Source organism: Podarcis gaigeae (assembly GCF_964106915.1).
Source record: "Podarcis gaigeae genome assembly, chromosome: 4".
NCBI classification, from domain to species: domain Eukaryota; kingdom Metazoa; phylum Chordata; class Lepidosauria; order Squamata; family Lacertidae; genus Podarcis; species Podarcis gaigeae.
In genome coordinates, this window is record NC_139677.1 from 90,711,249 (window position 1) to 90,727,799 (window position 16,551).

The following is a 16,551-nucleotide window of genomic DNA, read 5'->3' on the forward strand; positions in this document are numbered from 1 at the left end:
TCATGACCAATTCCTTCCATCTCTCTGCAGTTCAGTGACCTGAAAGGGCATCATCAGAGCCTGAAAGAGGGAGCCCAGAGCATGAAGGGCTGGCAGAGAGAGAAAGGAGCTCCCAAGTGCTCTGGGTTCAAGAGCTACAGCCATGCCAGGACCCAGAGAGCCTGGTCCCCTCATTCATGCAGTCAAGCAGTGTATAAATTTCATGAAGCAAATGAAATGAATAGGGAGAGGGGAGAGCTTTGGGTCATTCTTAACATTGTTACCGGATTTTTTTGGAAAGGGTGGCGGGGGTTTCCCCCTCCAGCAGGCACCATAAAGGTAAAGGTAAAGGTACCCCTGCCCGTACGGGCCAGTCTTGACAGACTCTGGGGTTGTGCGCCCATCTCACTCAAGAGGCCAGGGGCCAGCACTGTCCGGAGACACTTCCGGGTCACGTGGCCAGCGTGACATCGCTGCTCTGGCGAGCCAGAGCCGCACACGGAAACGCCGTTTACCTTCCCGCTGGTAAGCGGTCCCTATTTATCTACTTGCACCCAGGGGTGCTTTCGAACTGCTAGGTTGGCAGGCGCTGGGACCGAGCAGCGGGAGCGCACCCCGCCGCAGGGATTCGAACCGCCGACCTTTCGATCGGCAAGTCCTAGGTGCTGAGGCTTTAACCCACAGCGCCACCTGCGTCCCGTGCAGGCACCATACCCCCCTCCAACTGTACCCTAAATCAACACCTTCACTTCTGCAAATTTCCCCACAAAACACATCCTGACACAGTCCTTTCCTTTTTCTATTCCAAAGGCTCCCATAAATAAGGGTCGTGGTTAAGAGCGATAGACTCGTAATCTGGTGAACTGGGTTCGCGTCTCCACTCCTCCACATGCAGCTGCTGGGTGACCTTGGGCTAGTCACACTTCTTTGAAGTCTCTCAGCCCCACTCACCTCACAGAGTGTTTGGAGTAGTGATAAAGCGGGATATCAAATCCAAACAACTCCTCCTCCTCCTCCACCACCACCTCCTCCTCCTCCTCCTCCTCTTCTTCGAAACCACGTTTTGGGGCCACGGAGTTGCCAGGAAGCTGTGGATCTGTGATTTTTGTGGTGCAGGCTGTGTCCCTGGCTATGATGTGTGATTTGACGGTGAGTTTGGGTTGGCCCAATGCAAAAATCGTGAGGATCCATGAGGATCTGTGGTAAACGGGCGCCCAGCCACTTGCCCCTCCCTCACCTGTCTTTGCTCTCCGGCCAGACCAGGTTTCTGGAGCAAGGCTGGCAGACCCTTTTACTTTTTCAGAAACAGGACAAAACAGAACTGGTAAGGCTGCCACCACTCCCTCATCCCAGGGTTACCTGAAGCCACAGCTCAAGGGAGACGGCTGTGCTCCTTTATTACCGGTTAACCCCAAACTACAAGTTGCTTCCACAAGCTTGCAGGCAGAAATTCTTTGGTATAGCGCAACCAAGAAGTCTAGGCGTTGGATTTAGCTATTCCCCCGGATAGGCACACACAATACAAGAGAAAGTTACTTTCTTAAAATTTATTTTAAAACATAAAGAACATGCTAAAAAGGAGGCACATCTTTTGGTAAATTACAAGTAAGGAAAAATAAGAACATTGTAAATTATAGCTGACTACATACTCACTTCTACACACTAAGGCAAAGATAGGATAGTTCAGAGTCCTTCAGAGATCCGCATTCAGAGGTCTTAGAAAATCTAAATCTTCATCACAAAAGGACGAAAAGATGCTGCTGCTTAGATGGACCTCAGCAGCAGGGCGATTTTGCGGATTGCAGAGCACACCCTCCCAGCCATTCTCAAGATCTTTTTATCCCCAATTTACACGTGGAATCAGAACCCCCAGGCCCAATCACCACTCTTGGTGACATTTGAATTCTCCAATGACCAACTTGTGGGCTAATAATTTTAACTTCTGACAGCTGGGCCAATTAAGACTCCAGAGCCTAGATCAAAGGCGTTTCCTCCCTTTCTTGGAGCTTATGCGGATGCACCTCCTTTGAGCAATTAACAGAGAGATAACATCACCTGTTGGATATACATAACTTCCCTCACAGGTGTCAACCCTTCACATTACTTAGAAAGAAGATTCCACCTAAACATTGGGAAGAACTTTCTGACAGTAAGAGCTGTTCGACAGTGGAATTTGCTGCCAAGGAGTGTGGTGGAGTCTCCTTCTTTGGAGGTCTTTAAGCAGAGGCTTGACAACCATATGTCAGGAGTGCTCTGGTGGTGTTTCCTGATTGGCAGGGGGTTGGACTCAATGGCCCTTGTGGTCTCTGGTCTCTTCCAACTCTATGATTCTATGATAATTCCTTTCCCATAATAAACCTCTCATGCCCTTGGAGCCAACGGATCTACGGGTTAAAGCAACAGGACAGCTCCCATAATTCTTACTGGTTTCCCACAAGGCCTCACTCTCCACTTGACCAAAGAACAGCTTCTAGGAAAGTACTAACTTTACTACAAGATCCGTGCTTCAAAACCACATTTTTGGGCCACGGTGTCGCCAGGAAGCTGTGGATCCGTGAATTTTGTGGTGTAGGCTGTGCCCATGGCCATGATATTTGATATGATGGTGACTTTGGGCTGATCTAGTGCAAAAATCATGAGGATCCCTTTTTTTACCATGTTTTTGTGCCATTGCGGTACCATGAAACAGTGGATGTGTGATTTTTTTGGTTCTGCCTACAGACAAATACGTGGTGTAGAGTAGCATGGTGTTTTTATTTTGTTTCAATATAAAAATAATATGAATTCACGAGGATCCATGTTTTTGTGGTGCTGCAGTGCGGCTAAGTGTTGGATCCACGTTTTTTATAGTCCAGTCTGTAGGTGTGCCTTCCAGATGTGATTTGACACTGGATTTGTTGGAGTTATTTTTTAAAAAGTGGGGGATCCATGAGGATCCGTGTAGATCCGCCTTTAACCCAGACCCCTGTACATGCTCTCTTAAAAAAAAAATTAAATTAAATTTCTGTTTTAAATTTTATAATATTCACCTTAAAATATCAGTGACTTCCCTTCCTCTCTTTCTATGGTTCATTTTGCACAACATAAATCTATGCATATTTTATAAAAACTAAACCATTCAGCTTTCCATTATTTCATCAATAAAAACTTCTGTTGAATTTATCTTAATGCTGCCCACATTTTCAATTTTCCTCCATATATTCAATAAACAGTTTCCAATCTTTTTTAAACGTATTTTCTTCTTGTTCTCTTACTCCAGTCAATTCCAAATGCATAGCATACATGCTCAAAGGCATTGTATAGATCAGGCATAGGCCAACTCGGCCCTTCAGATGTTTTGGGACTACAACTCCCTTCATCCCTAGCTAACAGGACCAGTGGTCAGGGATGATGGGAATTGTAGTCTCAAAACATCTGGAGGGCTGAGTTTGCATATGTCTGGTATAGATGGTATGATTTGGAGCATCAAACCTGCAAGGTGCAACTTTAAATGGAAATGTTTTTGACCCTTATCTCCATTTGGCTTGAAATTATACTGTGTTTCAAGACTCTCCCTTTTGTCACCTAGGCAGATGTCATTGCCTCCCCATTGGTCCCTAGCTATGTATACAATTTCCAGCTCTTTACTGAGAGATTTTGGACTTACCCATTTTCTCCTTTAGGCTTACTGTGACCATGCTGTTCTTTCCTTTCCTTCCTTCCTTCCTTCCTTCCTTCCTTCCTTCCTTCCTTCCTTCTTTTTCCTTTGTGTTTTTCTAGACCTCTTGGAACAAATGATTTAACAAAACCATCATTCTCAATGGAACCAGCGGATTCAAATTTCAATAAATTTTCAACATTTTCCTTTATTGAAATGTTGAATATTTAGGAGATTTCTAAATGTTAGGAATAACTTTCTGATGGCAAGAGCTGTTTCACAGTGGAACAGACTCCCTTGGAAAGTGCTGGACTCTCCTTCACTGGAGGGTGGGGTTATTTTTGTAATAATTTTTATTCAATTTTCTGTTTTACAATTTCAAAGAAACATTTTACAAACCTTAAAATATCCAATGACTTCCATTCTTCTCTTTCCATGGTTCAGTTTACATATCATACATCCCTGCATATTTTATTATAACCATTCAAATAAATTGTCCACTTTTATATCCATGAAAAAATATTTACTCTGTTGACTTTATCTTAATGTTGCCAGCATTTTCAGCTGTATACAGTTATTTTCCATATATTCAATAAATGTTCTCCAATCTTCTTTAAATGTATGTTCTTCTTGCTCCCTTATTCTATATGTTAAATCTGTAAGTTGTGCGTATTCTGTCAACTTACGTTGCCAATCCTCTTTAGTTGGGACCTCGCTTTCTTTCCACTTTTGAGCTAATAAAACATGGGCCGCAGTTGTTGCATACATAAATAACCTTTTCTGACACCTGGGAATTTCAGTCTGGGTTATCTCCAACAAAAAGTACCATCTATGAATCAATTTTCAAATAGTGCTCTTTCAATTAATAGCATCTGATACTACCCTTGCTGGTACCTTTCCCAGGAAAATCAGAGGCTCACTATGTCAGGTTCCTTTTGGAAGACCGGACAAATGCTAGAACATTAGCAGTGGCAAAGTTTCTATCGGTGGTTGCAAGAACAAATGATCCCTATATTCTGAACAATATGCTTGTTTAACCTGGAGGTAGGCTGTATGAATTGTGTATTGTTTTGTAATGATTTGTTGGGTCTCTAGACCGTAATAAAGATTGATGATGATGAATTAATAGCATGCTGAACCCAAACTGAACCCAATGGACAACCTAAGGAGCCAAGTTACAGATTGGTTGCAATATCACCAGTTACACGATATGTTTAAATTAGATAGAAAAATGGATTTTTGGACCAAAGCTCACAATTTGGAAAACACACACACACAACTCATGCAAAATAAGGATAAACTTTTGTCTAAAATGTGCAATCTTCTGTTAGAATGGGAAACAAAAGACAAGCTTGTTAAAGCTCAAATGAGACACTGAGCAATAGACATAGAGCATAATATAGATTTTAATCTGGGGGGAAAACTCTGGAAAAGTGGCCTGAAATTTACAACATGCTATTCCCTGGAGGTTTTTAAGCAGAGGTTGGGCAGCCATCTGTCAAGGATTGTTTAGCTGTGATTCCTTCATTGCTGGGGGTTGGACTAGATGCCCCTCCCAACCCTACAATTCTATGGTTCTGTGAACATCATCAGGGCATCAAGTCACTTCCCACAACCCCTGAGAAACCTTAACCCTTTTCACCAGGGTGCATGTCGTCAAGTGAGGTACAACCAGATGGAAATCTTTCTTGATTTATAGTCAAGCTTTAGGCTTAACACGTTTCGGTGGCTCTGCAGTCTGTGAACAGGTTTCACCTTTTCTCCCCAAACACATGAGGAAATCCCCTCCCCTCGCAAATATCATTTTCCTTTTGCTTACTCTGGCATCCTGTGTCGTTCCTACTTCACAGGGTAGTTGTGAAGATATAATGGAAGTATGGCGGGGGAGGGAACCATGCACAATGATTTGATCTTTCATTCCACAACACGGAAAGCAGAGGACAGACCGAGAAAAAGAATGCAAGGATCAACTTCACCCAATAGCTTGTTGGAGGGCCCGGGATTTAGCCTGGCATTCTGCAACAATAGTTCTCAAAATAGGCTGCTTCAAGGGACTCAAACATAGGACTCAAAATAGGCTGTTTTAAGGGAGGTTACTTCCCCCTTTAGGATTTTTTGTACTAAAAGAGGGTTTTTTAATAATAATTTTTTATTAGTTTTCAATTACAACAATCGAATAATAGCCTCATTATAATAATGCCAAATTATAATACAATTAACAATACCAATCATTAAGATGCCAAATTATACAATTTAGTTGGCCTCTCATGTGCTAGAATTGATGGTTTAACGATTTACTTTATTTCTGCGTTCCAAAATTTTATAAATTCCAATTTGTTGGCCTGATCTAGACCAAGTGCTTACATTCCTATTTGACTATTTTCTGACCCATTAATTGTATTGGCAGGAGATAAGAATGCCAGAGTGTAGATAACTGTACGAGGTATTGCAACCTTAAGCACGGATAAGTGCGATGCAAGTTGTGATAACGATGCAAGAAGGAATTGCAAACTGAACATGCTCAAAGGCAGACCATGTCCTTACCAAGTAAGCAGATTTAGTCACTGTTTGAGGACTATCCCTGCCTCCAGGTCTGGTCTTGACCAGATGGATACTGGAATCAGCAAGGGAGACCCACATGACCTGAAGGTGCTGCTGTGCAATGCCAGGTCAATAATTAATAAGACCACTGCCATCCATGACTTGATCGTGGATTGAGGATTTGACCTGGCATGTGTAACAGAGACTTGGTTGGATGAAGCAGATGAGCCTGTTCTTGCCGCTGCTTGCCCACCAGGTTTCTCTTACGCACAGCAACCCAGGTCATGTGGGCGGGGGTTGCAGTGAATTTTAGGAAGTCATTACCTTCTACCAGGCGTCCGATTGGGAAGACCCAGTTCTCTGAGTGCATGTTCTGGAAGTTGGGCAATAGGGGCAGTACAGGATTCCTTTTGGTGTACCGACCTCCCCACTGCACCAAGGATTCCCTGTCCGAGCTGCTTCAGGTCGTGGCGGATGTTCTCCTGGAGACACCTAGTTTGGTTGTCCTGGGGGATTTTAACATCCACACCAACACGACCTTACAAGGGGCCGCTCGGGACTTTGTGGAAAGCATGGCCTCCACAGGGCTGTCCCTGAATAAGTTTGGCCCAACTCATAGTCGCCAACATGCCTTAGACCTAGTGTTCACCTCTATGGATGTGGGTGATCTGACACTAAGTAAAAGTGAAACAAAGAAGTGCCAGGGTCTGATCACTTATTGGCGCAACTGGACTTCTCCGCTGGAAACCAGCTGGAAATCTTTCATTTACACAGACCTGTTCCTCTTTTGCCTCTTGCCACCCAAGCCACTGAGAAGCCTTTTATTATAATCAATCAATCAATCAATCAATCAATCAATCAGTTAGTCAGTCAATCAAAAAAACTTTCATTAAATCAACAAAGAAGACACATAGGCAAAAGCCCTTTGCTTAATCACCCCCCCAGCCTCTCCTCCTCTGTTTGGAATTTTCAACTTTTTCAGCAGGATACAGTTCCAGAATGGCTTTTGCCCACCCCCCTTAATTTTTAGAAATTGAGCTTTGTGCATACTTCCTCTTCCAGGGACAACACCCTCCTTTCTCCCCTACACCCCAGTCAAATTAGGAAATTGGGATTGTTGTAAATAAAAATATGCCCTTTTCCCTTATGGGGTATCCAAGAGCCCATATAGAGTCCTTACATAGATTCCCTATTGGTAGGAGAAAATAACAGAGGCCAACCAGAGAATATTGAGAAGCAAAGCAGCTTGTAAGCTTGATCTTTATTGATCTGTTGCAACAGTGTGCTCTCCTCACACTTAGGAAAGGAAGAGGACCCAGAACAATGCTGTGCAAGGGTTTATAAAGACTTTTGAAATTGCCACCCTGTAGATCAAGACCACCCCCAGAAACATCATACATACATCACAGAAGGGGTGTAACCTAAGACCACCCCTCAGATACATCACACCTACATCACAGAAAAGGCGGTCCAAAATACAAATTTTAATACAGTGGCGTAGCGTGGGGGGTGCAGGGGGGGGCGGCCGCACCGGCCGCAACATCTGGGGGTTAGGGTTAGGGGGCGCAAATCCACAGGTTAGGGGGCGCAAATCCACGGGTTAGGGGGTGCAAATTACTTGCCTTGCCCCGGGTGCTGACAACCCACACTACGCCACTATTTTAATATTGTTTTTCTCCTCTCTTTGTTTATCTCCTGTCTGGCAGGTTACTTGATTGGATTTCCTGGGTAGCCTGGCCAGTCTTTTGTAGTGATAAATACTTAGTTCCTGGGCCAGGTCACAGGCTCACACCCTATTCAAACAGACATATCCTTAAGACAGGATTTGTGAAGGAAAAGACAATGGGGAGGCTTTTCCATTTTGACCTTGCAGAGAAAAGATTTGGTCAGTTTAGGAATCAAAATGGTTCCAGGTTGGCCTTTCTGTGCTGATCTATGTATGTGCTTGCTTGGTATACTTATGAACATTACCATATATCTAAGACCATAAAATTCCTATCACAGGATCACCGCCCTGTTCTGGGAACCTGCAGTTCTTTCACTAAAGAAGGGTGGATATAGACTGCTGAGGTGGCTTGGGATGTGGGTGGCTGAGTGGAAAAGAGGTGGGGGGCAGGGAATGTAGGCAAGCACACTGTTACAAGACGTTGCAGGGCCGAGCTGTGCTGCAAACACATGTACCTCTCTTCTGATGGAAAACATAAGGAGAGATTGCTGGATCAGGCCAATGGTCCATCTAATCCAGCATTCCTAGTGTCACAGTGGTTACTCAGATCATGGAATCAAAGGGTTGAAAGGGACTCCCAACTGACATCTAGTCTAACCCTCTGCAATGCAGGAATCCTGCTCACAGCCACCCCTAAAGGTAAAGGGACCCCTGACAGTTAAGTCCAGTCGTGAATGACTCTGGGGTTGCGGCGCTCATCTCGCTTTACAGGCTGAGGGAGCAGGTGTTTGTCCGCTTCTGCAGACAGTTTTTCTGTGATACGGAAGGAGAGGGGGGGCACCTTTCCCCACCTCCTCCTCCTCCTCAAAGGGGGCCCGAGGCGATGACCTCGGCGGCGCCCAGCTCCTGAAACCCCCCTACACCGTTGCACAAGCACCACACTATACCCCTTCACTTTATGAATGATACTCTTTATACGGGCGGAATAAGCCCTTCTTTCTTATGCCTTCCTTTCGCCCTATTTTAACATGAGTTGACCGTATCAAACTACGTCCTCCATTGACTATAATGGCCGCGCCTCAGCCAATCAGGAGCATGCATTCCCCTGCAGCAGCTAGCTCAGGGAGCCCTTGCACGCCTCATTTAACCTCCTGACAAGTTGCTGACGGCCCCCCGCTGCGAGAACAATGGAACCGAAACCAGCGACCTTGTAAAACTGTCAAAGTCTTGTTACAATGTATCCATTTGTTTCCGTTTTCAATATGCAATATACACTTGACCGGCAAAGGGGCCGAAAGCTTCGGAAAATGATATAAAATCAACCAAAGCTCCGATTTTCTCCATTTTGACGTCGTTCTACTCTGTTCCCTCTGGACTCCATGTTGCTGCCCACTTCCATAATCCCCTGAGCGACAGGTCACGTACTCAGGAAGACCCTAATCCGGTCGGATCGTTCTGCCAAACCCTTCCTCCGGGCAATGCCAGGTGGCAGACGATGCATATCTGTTCCATTGTTCCGTCATCACCTGTACTCAGGAAACATTTATCCATGCTTATCTATGCATATTCCCCACTCTGCATATCTCCCCCTCCCTTCCTGAAGTGCTGATCTGTAAAACCCCACCTTTCTGTAATGTATTCATGACGTTTTTCCGTGTAACCCAACCTTCCCATAATGTATTCGTGACGTTTTCTGCACTGTATTCTGGGACTTGGAGGGAACTTTTAAAAGTTTATGTCGCCCCATTCTCGGGGTTCAATCTCGCCTTGAACCTGTTGGCCAATAAACTCGGATCTCCGCATCTTGCTCCGTCTCCGGCTGAACTCATTTCTTCCGCTAGGACCCGCGGACTCGGTCCGACGAGCTGGGTGGCAGGGCAACTCCGCACCCGGAATTTTCCGTAACATTTGGTGCCCAACGTGGGGCGAGCGGTACTCCCGTGTTGCTGACCGGGGGCCCCGAAATCTTCAGCCGGCTCCGGGCCATTTTGCCTGGGAAGATCCTTTGGACCTCCGGCCATCCTCCGGGTGGTAATCGAACGTCCCAAGGGTTCAGCCGGGGAGCAAAGGGAATCCAGCCGGCTCACTCATCGATCCCGGGATCGCCGTAGAAGACGCGTGAGTATAGGAAAGGAAAATCCAGTGCACTGGTGGGAAAGGGGGGAAATCTCCTGGCAACTGAATTCTCTGCCCTCCTCTCTATTGATCCTTCTTGCCTTTCTCTTGGTCCGGTTGGTGAGAGAGACCGGGGACCGCCGCTCGACCCAATAGGGGGGTTCTGAGCTCTATCTCTTTCTCTAAACACCCTCCAGCCAGCCGCACCAATTGGGAGTCCGAAAGTAAGACGGAGAGACCCGACTTGAAAAATAGCCGACTCCCCGCAACGGACGTCCCAGTTGAAAGCAAGGGGTTGGAGTTCTTCTTCTGAACTTCCCGAGCGTCCTCACCGAGGAGGCAGGAAGGGGTCTGGCTTTCTGTCACCAATCCCAGCCGCACCGGTCGAGCCACGTAACACGTGTATCGTGCGTGAGCCCGCTTCCGAAAGCAAGGGGGATTTTCTATTCGAACCCTGTCCAGGGACCACCCGATCTGGCACCGCACGGCACGGGCATTCAGTAGGGCCCCTTTTCCTGAGATTGACAATAGGTAGGAGGTTGCCAGGAGGGATAGCCCATGAGGAATTGGGCGGAATCGGCAGAGTGGGAAGGGACCCCAGGTTATTGACTAAGAAAATAGGAAGGAATATAAGGAACCGGATAGCTAGAGCTCTTTAAAAAACTCCCTAAGGAAGTTGTCAAGCGACTAAAGACCCCTCTTAACAAAAATCCCTGTATCAATCTCCTAGATATACCAATCCTTACCGCCCCTTCTCTTCCTTCTTTCTGTCTAGACACGCGTGAAACTTAAAATGGGTACCCAGGCTTCCAAACACGAGCGGGCTCACTCTGGGAGGAAGGCTTCAAAGAAGCCATCCCAGTCTCAGAAGGATCCTGACTCTCCTCTCCAATTTGTGATTACATATTGGAAGACGATTCCTGGCCACAAATTATTGTCGAAGAAAAAATTAGAGGACCTCTGTTCTGAAATCTGGCCCGCCAGCACCGCCTCCGCCAAACCCGAATTGCGTTGGCTGCCAGGGGGTTCGTTTAATGAAGAGCGCTTGAACCACCTAAAGAAATATTTAATTGAGGAAAAACCCCGCCAGTTGGAATATCTGGCAACTTTTGAGACCGTAAAGGGATTTCTCCAAGCCCCGAAAGGGACAACATCCTACCAGTTACCTATATTGAATCCCGGACGACAGCTCATGCCCCCCCTTACGAAGGGCACTCCGTAGACGATGATATACAACAGGCCCTGATCCCCTTTTACTATGGAGGGCCATCGCTGCCGCCACCTAGTAGTGATGAGGACACGGGGGACGAGGGGACACAAAGCAACGAGAACAAAAGAGTCACGAGGCTACAGGCTAAAAGAGACCAGAAAGACCCCGGGCAGGCCAAAACTAAGACCCCCCCTCAACACTTCACAACGTAGTTGAGGACCCCGTCCAAGCCAGAAGAAGCCCTATCCCCTCAGAATCTCATGTGCCTACTGCAGAACTCCTAGATCTCACCGCAGAAACTCCAGGAACCTCTGATCAGGTGAGCTCTACCGTGAGCTCTACCGCGGTTCAGATGCCCCTAAGGGCTTTGCCGATTCCACCGCTCCAACCTGATGGACCCCCACAAATGGTTTATACACACCAACCCTTCTATACCTCGGACCTCGTAACTTGGTCAAACCAGATGCCCTCCCTGAGGGACGACCCCGACAAATGTCACCGCCAAATCAGCGCCATCTTTTCCACCCATAAACCCACTTCGCCTGATGTCCATGTCCTTCTGAACGCCCTCTTCAATGAGGCAGAGAAGGCGGATATTTTAACGAAAGCGGGGGAAGCCATAGAATCACCCGACTATCAGAGGGGACGACCCCAAGGACTACCGGCTCTCACAGCACAATGCCTCAGAGTCGAGCCTGCATGGGATTACAACACCACTAATGGAATCTGGTACCTGAACCTATTTAAGAAAGCCATTCTAGATGGCGTAAAGGCTGCCGGACAACGCACCGTAAATTGGACCAAAGTCCAGACGGTAATGCAGGGACCAAATGAGCACCCGTCTGATTATTATACCAGATTGGTCTCTGCCATCAAAACGTGGGGAGGGATAGACCCCGAAAATCCACAGCATGAAGTAATTGTTAAAGGTTTCTTCAAGGATCAGGCCTGCCCAGACATTAGGAAAGCCTTAAATCTCCAAATTGGATATGATGGGAAGAGTGTAAGCGAAATCTTATCCATCGCAAAATCCATCTACAACTCTAGAGATGAAAGAAGGAAAAAGGAAACAAAACCCGAAGCCGAACAGATCTTGGCTTTGAGTATGGAAACTACCTATGGCCTTAACCGAGGCAGAGGCCTCAACCGTGGAAGGGGAGTCCGGGGTGGAGGACCCCCAAATCCCTATAGACAATGGGGACCAGGCACCGGAGGGTGCCACTACTGCCATGAAGAGGGACACATAAAAAGATTCTGCCCCTACCTCAACACATCATTCTACGGGGGACAGGGCTCCGTGCCATTTCCTACCCGAACGAGCCAACCCCCTTTTCTCCCGCAATCTAACCTAACCCAGGGGCACATTAATCACCAACCAGAAGGCTCCGCTCCGCAAGTGCCTCCGAAACCCATGCCTCAGACCCAACGACCTCAACCGGGCCCAAGAACTCAAATGCCAGCCATAAACGCGCCTACTCACCCTTGGGCAAACGCTACTGCTCCTCCCTTGCACCCCCCAAACCAGCCACCACCTGATGATCAAGATGCCTACTGACTACTAGAAGGGGATCCCAGTCTAGGTCCAACCCAAACCATCTGCCCCGTGATAACATTGTCACCTGAAGACCCTGTCTGTACTATTGAGATCGACGGCCACCCCTATCAATGTCTACTGGACACGGGGGCCACATATTCCACCCTCACCGATAGTCACCTGGAACCAGGGACAGTGACCAAGAAAGTAATGGGACTAGATGGGATACCCCGCACTTGCCCACTCTCGCAACCGGCTAAAGTCACCCTTGGACCCCTATTAGCAGAACATGCCTTCCTTTTAACTAGCAGTCCTGTTAACCTCCTTGGCAGAGACCTTCTTTGTAAACTCAATGCCACCATAAAATGTTCCTCGGGCGGCATCTACCTATATATGCCTGAGGACTCCATCCCCGCGTTCCAGGGTATCGTACAGGAAGCGGAATTGGACCGTCAGTTTCCCGAGCTCCCCCCGGAGTTGGAGAATGAACTACCCCCTTCCTTGTGGGGCACTGAATCGACCTCTGTCGGACTCCTAATATCAGCCACTCCCGTTAAGATCACCTACAGAACCGACCTGCCCTTCCCTTGTACCAAGCAATACCCCTTACCCAAAGAAGCCATCAAAGGACTAACACCCATGATTGAGGACTTCCTCGAGAAAGGTATCCTAGTTCCATGCGCCTCACCTTGTAATACCCCCGTGCTCCCCGTAAAGAAGCCCTCAAAAGAGGGAGCCCCAGTCCGATACCGCTTTGTCCAAGACCTGAGACTAGTAAACCAGTTCGTAATACCCCGACACCCAGTGGTGGGCAACCCAAACTCTCTCCTGAACGCAATTCCGGCAGGAACAACTTGGTACTCTGCCGCGGACTTATGCTCTGCCTTCTTCAGCATGCCCCTGGACCCAGCTAGCCAATTCCTTTTCGCTTTTACCTGGGGGCCCAGTCAATTAACTTGGACAAGATTACCCCAGGGATATGTAGAATCACCAGCAATATTTTCAGCCATCTTACACCAAGATTTACAAGACATCCATCTCCCTGCAAGCTCCGCCCTCTTGCTCTACGTTGATGACATCTTATTATGCTCTAATAGTGAAGAGGCATGCAAAATAGACACTAAATACCTCCTATCTGAACTAGCGAGGAAGGGGCATAAAGTGTCCCCAAAGAAACTCCAATACTGTAAACAAGAAGTAAAGTACCTCGGGCACATCTTGGGAGTGGGCACCCGAAGCCTTGCCACCGATCGGGTTGAAATGGTCACTAAAATTCCCCTCCCTAAAACAAAGCGACAGTTGCGCGGCTTCCTTGGAATGGCCGGCTTTTGCCGAGCATGGATTGCTGGATACAGTGAAATAACGAAACCTTTAACCGCTATGACCCGCCAGGACCACCCAGACACATTAGTCTGGGAAGAGGAAGCTTATAAATCTTTTGAACGTCTAAAACGAGAATTGAGATCTACTCCTGCCCTAGGATTGCCCGACTACCGCATCCCCTTTAACTTGTTCATTCATGAACAAATGGGGGTCGCTTCGGGCGTTTTGACTCAGACCTTTCGGGATCAAGAAAGGCCAGTAGCCTATTATAGCCTACAGTTAGACAATACTGCAAAGGGAGCCGTAAGTTGCCTCAGAGCAATTGCCGCCGCGGCAATCCTCCTAGAAAAGGCCCAAGAAACAGTACTGGGACACGAAATTACCATCCATGTTCCCCATTCTGTCTCTACTCTTTTAACTCTGAGAGGCTGTCACCACTTTTCGAACTCCCGCTTAAACCGCTACCAAGCCCTTCTACTAACTCCTTCCAACGTCACCATTAAACGTGTTAATTCCCTCAACCCAGCCACCTTATTACCCCTTCCTGACGACGGTACCCCACACCATGACTGCACCAAAATAGTTCGACAAGCCGAGAAACCCCGGGAGGACCTGGATCACCTCCCCTTAGAAAATCCAGACTTGATACTTTATACTGATGGCAGCTCCAAGGTTATAAATGGAGAGAGGAAGACAGGGTACGCTGTCGTTTCCGATTTCGACGTCCTAGAATCCAACCCTATTAACCCACAATACAGCGCACAAGCCGCAGAATTAATTGCACTCATACGCGCTTGTGAGATCAGCGAAGGGAAAAGAACCACCATCTATACAGATAGCAAATACTGCTTCGGACTAGTCCACACAACCGGCCAAATATGGCTCCAAAGAGGTTTTTTAACCGCCGCTGGCTCTCAAATTTCACATGCCGCCCTAGTGGAGAGACTGCTAACAGCCATCCACTTGCCCACTGTGATAGCCGTCGTCCATTGTAAAGCCCACACCAAGGGAAGGGACCCGATCTCAAAGGGCAATAGGCGAGCGGATAAAGCAGCTCAGGCAGCCGCACTTCGCCATCCTAACAATGAATCCGAGTTCCAAGCCCTACAGTTCCCTGCAGACATAGATCCCACCCAAATATACGAAACGGTCCCAGATGAAGAAAAATCCTCATGGAAATCCATAGGCGCTACCGAACAAAATGGCATGTGGATCCTCCCCGATGGTAGACCAGTTCTTCCAAAAGCCTGGACTCCAAAACTAGTGAGGATCCTCCACCAACAAACACACTGGGGAAAGGGAAGGCTAATAGAACACGTAAAGAGGTCATGGTATGCCTCTGGGATAGCAGCCGCAGCTACGGCAGCTTCAAAGAACTGTACCACCTGTAATAATTTCAACCCTAAGCGCGAGCCCAGAAGACCACCAGGGGCCAGACCATGGGCTTTTATCCCCTTTGAGAGCTTACAGTTTGATTTTATCGATCTACCCCAATGTCAAGGTTTCAGACACGCTCTAATCATAGTTGACCAATTTTCTTCGTGGGTGGAGGGATTTCCCTGTCGAAAAGCCACCGCCACAGTAGTTGCTAGAGCCCTTCTACAGGAAATCATTCCCTGATTTGGGGTACCCCGCCGAATAGACAGTGATAGGGGAACTCACTTTACCGCTGATGTAGTACAACTAATAGCTAAAGCTCTCCAGATAAAGTGGGACCTCCACACTCCATACCACCCACAGTCTTCCGGCCAAGTGGAGCGCATGAACCAGGAAATAAAGACACAACTGGGAAAGCTTTGCAAACTCACGGGGTTGAAATGAGTGAATGCACTCCCACTGGTCCTCCACAACATACGCAGCGCTCCAACTGGACCTTTGAAACTTTCCCCGTTTGAACTCATATTTGGGAGACCCCCTCCCGTTTATAACACCTTATTCCCCCTCTCAGAACTGGAGGTGGGGGAAGCAGAACTCACTAACTATATTATTCAGCTTCAGACACAGCTCCAGCGTCTCCACCAATACGCAGCCGTCGAAGGACAGAACCTACCCATCGACGTGCAAGCTCACTCCTTCCAACCAGGCGATTGGGTCCTCGTCAAGGTCTACCAGAGACAACCCCTCCAACCTTCTTGGGAAGGTCCTTACCAGGTACTTCTGACTTCACCGACCGCTGTAAAAGTAGGAGAGAAGAGCGCCTGGCTACATCACACAAGGTGTAAGACTTCACCTCCGCCCCAAGAGACGCAAGAGAGCCTTGGAGAGGACTACACGTTTGAAGCCCCACCCCCTTCGCCAACCTCCTACATTGACGACGAGGAGGAACAGACCGGACCAGATCGGGGCCAAATTCGGGCTCAACAGACCGGACCAGATCGGGGCCAAATTCGGGCTCAACAGACCGGACCTGATACACCACCATCCAACTGGACATCCGAAATCATCCCGGATCCCGACGCTGTCAAGTTGCGCCTGAAGCGTGTTTGACAGCTCCCCTCGTTTGACAGTTCATTTGACAGCTCATTTGACAGCGCGTCTGACAGCTC

At 47.6% G+C, this 16,551-nt stretch overlaps 1 protein-coding gene across 8 annotated transcripts in view; it reads right to left on the minus strand.

Moving 5' to 3' along the window:
* LOC310843767 (uncharacterized protein) overlaps positions 1–16,551 on the minus strand; it is a 28,257-nt gene that overhangs the window by 3,593 nt on the left and 8,113 nt on the right. The gene's annotated exons all lie outside the window — the stretch shown is intronic.